The 5694-nt window shown below is 37.2% G+C and overlaps 1 long non-coding RNA gene across 1 annotated transcript; it reads right to left on the bottom strand.

Moving 5' to 3' along the window:
- Window positions 1–2994: 2994 nt before the first annotated feature.
- Window positions 2995–5102, bottom strand: LOC139192153 (uncharacterized). The gene is made up of 4 exons (XR_011576026.1): window positions 4914–5102; window positions 4710–4831; window positions 4112–4180; window positions 2995–3235 (listed from the first exon to the last, which is right to left on the bottom strand). It is a non-coding gene; the product is annotated as an uncharacterized lncRNA (long non-coding RNA).
- Between the last annotated feature and the right edge of the window lie 592 nt (window positions 5103–5694).

Here is a 5694-nt window from a genome sequence, read left to right as displayed (position 1 = left end):
TCCTTCACGTGGGGCGGGCCCTCCAGTTCTGCTGCTTCTCCACTCGAGCACAAGCCCTTACAATAATTGGAAGGTCAGCTACCAAAGCACCTGCCTTTCCTACAATTGCCCTCCTATTTTTGCAGTTTGCACCGATGGAGGGAGCAACTTCTTCCGGGCAAGAAGGCAATTTCAGCCAATTGCAAGGGCAATTGAGGATGGGTGGAGATGCTCTTAATGACCAATAACGTTGTTTTTTGTTTATTTTTTTTGGTAAACTATGACGAATAACGTTGTTTGCAACGAAGGAAATAAGCTCATCCTCTCGAATGCAAGTATTATTTTTATGTATTATTAATATAAAAGTATAAGGGTAATGTTAGGGGAATCATAAATTTAAATCATATTTTGTAAATCGTATGACGCGGTTGGTGATGATTATATTATCATTTAAGCATTTATTAACATGCTTATTTTTTATTGATCTAAAAACATGGGCTACCTCGAGAAATGCTAAAGGAACTTTACCTCGAGAAATACTAAATGAACTTTTTTTTTAAATATGACTCTATGTCACTTTTTAGTTTAACGTCAATTTTTATGTCAACATTATAAACTATAATGCCAAAAATCAAAGCATTTCGCTACTCATCAGATAACCATTGTCATATAGGTTGCTGTCATGGAAAAGGGCACTAATAATTCGGGAGATAATAGGACAAAGCTTTGGTACATAATTATAACTTGGATGGGAGCTAAAACCAAAGCATCACCACACGACTTGATGATGAACGATGACGCAACTGCCTCAACCGAATTTAAGGCATTCTATGCCTCGAATTATTGGACGCTAGCTTCTCGTTTCTCCTCTTAATGGCACGGGCCATGCGTACCACCAACCACGAACATGTCCTCTTGCGAGTCTATGCCTTCTTTTTTTTAGCTAATAGCTTTGTAGTTTTTTTTTTTTTTTTTTTTTTTGAGATTAAAAAGATTTATAGAGACATTTCAGTTTTCTTTTATCATCATCTTGTGATTCATCAATTTCAAAAATCAAACTTAGGACGTGCCGTGTGTAATACGAGATTTAAATTCATCTCCAACCAATAAGTCATCCCGTGGTGATTGAGCCTACTATGCTTTCGAATCTTTATCATATGTCTAGGAATTGGATCCCATCTGGATCCATTTTGTGGGGATCATTTCTTAGTCGTTTATCGTGTATCGTGCGGTTAGAAATCATTTGACTTTTTTTATTTAAAATTAAACACAAATAATATCTGACAAAAATTGACCGCAAGATGTACGATGAACGGTTAGGATGTGAGAATCCCTACGATCCCCACAAAATGAATCCGAAGAGAATCCTCTTCCGTATGTCTAATACCATTCGTTGTTCATTTAGTTTCAACTTTCACTTTGTTACACATGGTACATAAGTTGAATTTACAACCTTCTAAACAAGAACTACGTTAAGGTCTTTCACAATAATTCAGATAAACTTTGAACTTCTCAAATCTAAAGCTATAACTATTGCTCAAGTACACGGTTGTGTTTTTTTTTTTTTTTCTTTTTGGAAGCTGTTTTATACATGGCAAATGTGCACATTCTGATTTTATTGTTTCAAAATGAAGAGGGACGTTGAATAGATTAAAAGAGATAAAAGGGCAAATTTCACCACGCGTGTGAGGCTAAGCTAATGAGCGAAGTCTAAACGAAAATTTGATTTTCAACTACACAATTTTTAATTATCTTCACTATATAGGTTTTAATTTTTTTTTATATATAAAATAAGAACTATCTTCCAAATACACTGTCGTCATGAGGACCGTTTATACAGTTTAGACCAAAAAATAAAACGAAAGAATACAAATAGATGAAGCCTCTTTGTTGTGCAGAGAGGCGGGCTAAAAGATCTATATTATCTACATCCATATTCTTCAATTAAGATAATTAAGAGAGCTACGAGAAGAGGCATTGTCAACCTCTTCTTTGATTTCCTCCTTTATTCTTTTTTCTCAAATCTTATGTGGTAAAATAAAGAAAAATACAGTACAACAAGGGTAAAGAAGCAAAAGTAGGATTTATTTGTATTGATATTATATGTGAAGAAATGTTAAGAAGACTCTCTTAAAAGTGAGACTTTTTATAGATTTTCTATCACCTCATGTTTTCACACAATGTTTTATAATATTTGCATGAAAAGTAACGTTAAATTATGATATGACAGAGAGTCTATAGAGAGTTTCACTTTAAAAGAGTCTTTTATATAATAACTCCATGACTTTTGGAATAGGATCCTCTTTGTGGGGATCCGGAGGATCAATCAATCGTGATCGTTCATCGTATATCGTGCAATTAGAAATTATTTTAAAATTTTAATTTAAAATTAAATATAAATAGTGCTTAACGAAAACTGGTTGCATGGTGTACAATGAACGAATACGGTTGATTGATTCCATTATTGTAATGAGGATCCTTGTCCATGACCTTTTACTTTCCCACAACTACTTTGGATGCGTGCCAACATTATATTTTATACTATAAATGGTGTTGCCTCGGTAGTTGGGGTCTTTCTTTCCAATCCATTACATTCTCAAGTTCAAATATTTCCCTCTAGCGTAGGAGAAATTTTTCTATAGGATGGAAACATATTTCGGTACACTAAATGTCATAATACAAATGGTTAGAAATTGGAAAAAAAATAAAAATCTTCAATCATTTGTATTATGACAGTTGGTGTATCAGCCCATGTTTCCGTCACACTGAAAAATCCCTTATAGTATAGATCTATGAAATATGAATTCAAGAGTGAGAGCTGAGATTCGGGAGTGGTGAATTTGGCGATTCGTCAAATCCCACACCTTAATTTGGGAGCAGATTGATTCGGCAATTAAAAATATTAAAATTAATGTAGTAATAATAATAAGTGTTCCAAAATGTCGTATTACTATTAGGAGTCTTATTATTTAAGGAGGTGCAGTCAATTTAGATTTCAGATGATTTTAATGGACATTTTAAAGTAACAAATTTCAAATGATTTTAATAAATTCTACAATTTCATATATGACACACCCCGTCCCGAAGGAGGGCATGCTGGCCGTCACGTGAGAGTGACGTAACCATTTGCACAGTACGGAAGCTTTAATTATACAATTTATAATTTGATACACCCGAAGGTGAGTCCTAATTTTGTCCAATCTGTCAGAAGCCCGCTGAATTCCTCGTAGTCACCACACCTTTGTGATTCCTGAACCTGGAGGGGCGCAAAACCAAAATTTAGTGGGTCAGTAAAACAATTCTTTTCCAATTCCAAACATTTCTCAAAACGTTATAACCCCTCTCCGTAAAACCTGTATACTTTCCCAGAAATGTAAAATATAAAAATACATATATATTCTCAATACTTACTTTTCATTAACTCAACATTTTCATATCAGTTATGCCATGCCATGTCTAATTTGAACAGTTAAGTATGAATGCATCAACAATAATCATATCAGGTGCAAGAAAGAAATCAACCGGAGACCTTCTAATAGCCCTGTACGGTTGAATCTAGAGCTCAAAATCTATCACTATCACTCTGCCTGAGTCACCTCTGTGACCTGTACGGCCTTCTGCACATAGGTTACGCTCTAGTGCTTCTCTCATTAATCATCTGTGCACATAATCTAAGGTCACCCACCAGTCGAAATCTCACTAACACTCTTCGACTGGCCCGTCGCACCCACTCCGCGTGGACTGTGCGACCAGCATCTACTTGGATCCAAGGCGAGCGTGCGATGCGGTGAATACTATAAGCACTAAACCAAGGTGCAGGATTTGAGCTCAATATACATCAACATCATCATAACAGTAATTAAATACTCACCTGATACTCACCTGTGCGTCCGCCGCACCATTCATTCATATGCATCATATATCTCAAATCATACTTTTCATATCATTTCATGCATGGCAATTCAATTTATATTTCCATATATATATTTCATATACTTCTATGCATGATCTTTCAATTCACGTTTTCATATCATTCTATATACCTTTCATTTAAAACATAATTTCATTCTAATTCAATTTCTGGGAAATCGTCAAGTATATATATATACGGAAAACAAAACTGCCCACTCACAGATTACATCGACGTCTCGTAGGTCCCTGAGCATCCTTTGGCCATGCCCGATGTCCGTATAATCCTCGCCTATACGAGAAGTAACCAAATTGACGTTATTTAACGCATAATCCCACTCTTAGCTAATAACTCCTCATATATTGCTCAAATTGGGTATATGAATATACCACCGTGACCTACACAACCTCAGGATCATCCCCATATTTTTAAAATAATTTTTGGAGTCCTCACGCGCCTCCACGCGCCTGACGTGGCACGGACCTACGCGCCCCCCACGCGCGGCCCACGTGCCAGGCACACTGACGGCACAGTAACTGCCGTCAGGAATATTCTCGGAATATTCCGTTAAAAACTAACGGTTTCCGTTAAAATTAACTAACGGCGTTAGCATATTCCGTTAAAAATAACGGAATATGCCGTCATCTTCTCCGGTGGACCCTCGCCGGACTCCGGTCACCGGAAAACTGGGAAAAACTTCCCCTTCACTGTTCTCACTCGTTTTTGGTCCATTTTTCACGTAATTTATACCAAAATGAAGCATTTAACATCCTCTAACATGTTAGAAGGGTTTTAAGGCCTAAAAACTACGAGATCATACCTTCCAAAATTCCTCAATTTCGGCCAAACTCGAACCCGACGATCTCGACGTCCATTTTGTTCAAACGAGGCACTCCGAGCCTCCTTGGGACTTCCTAAGACTCGTGGTGATCTTTGTTTAACCTAAAACACAACCAAAATTAAGTTCGTGAATAGTGCTTAATCACGGGGTGTTTAGAATTAGGTTTCTCGAAATGGAACTCACCTGAAACTTATACCTCCGTGATCGTGAAGTTCCCTAGATCACGATGGTGATCTTAGATTGGACGTTCGTATAGAATTGTGGTTGTTCTTGGTGTTTGTCCGAGAGTTTGAGAGAGAATGAGAGTAAGAGAGAGAGAGTGTTTTCTGAAGAATAAGAGAGAGAGAGTGACTAGGGAGATGAGAGAGAGACAACAACACGGTTTTTGGGGAAGGATTTCAGGAGGTGGGGATCCCACCTAAGTCCAAACACAGATAATTTAACACATACTAATAATAATTCTAACCCTAGTTTAGGATCTTAGTGTAAAACAAATACCAAATTTACGCACCTTAATCCTGTTCAAGGGCGTTTCCGTAATTTCACGTCCTCGGAAATGAAATTTCCGGGACGGGCTGTGACAATCTCCCCTCCTTATAGAATTTCGTCCCCGAAATTCCAATCACCAACCAGAACATCAAAAGTCATAGAATAACCTCGGATACATATCTCTCATCCGTTCTTCTGTCTCCCAAGTAGCTTCTTCAGCTGAATGGTTTCTCCACAATACTTTTACCAAGCTCACGGTCTTATTCCTCAAAGTCTTATCTTTCCAATCCAGAATAGTCACTGGTTCCTCATCGTACGTCAAGTCTGGATTAATTTCCAATGGTTGAGGAGGAATCACATGTGAAGGATCTGAAATATAATGCCGAAGCATCGAGACATGGAACACATTATGTACCTTAGACAACTCTGGAGGTAACTCTAACCTGTAAGCAACTTCACCAATCCTCTCAGTGAT

The sequence above is a fragment of the Malus domestica genome, chromosome 15, assembly GCF_042453785.1.
Source record: "Malus domestica chromosome 15, GDT2T_hap1".
NCBI classification, from domain to species: domain Eukaryota; kingdom Viridiplantae; phylum Streptophyta; class Magnoliopsida; order Rosales; family Rosaceae; genus Malus; species Malus domestica.
The sequence above is the reverse complement of the archived record's forward strand: the minus strand, read 5'-3'. Positions and strand labels throughout refer to the sequence as shown.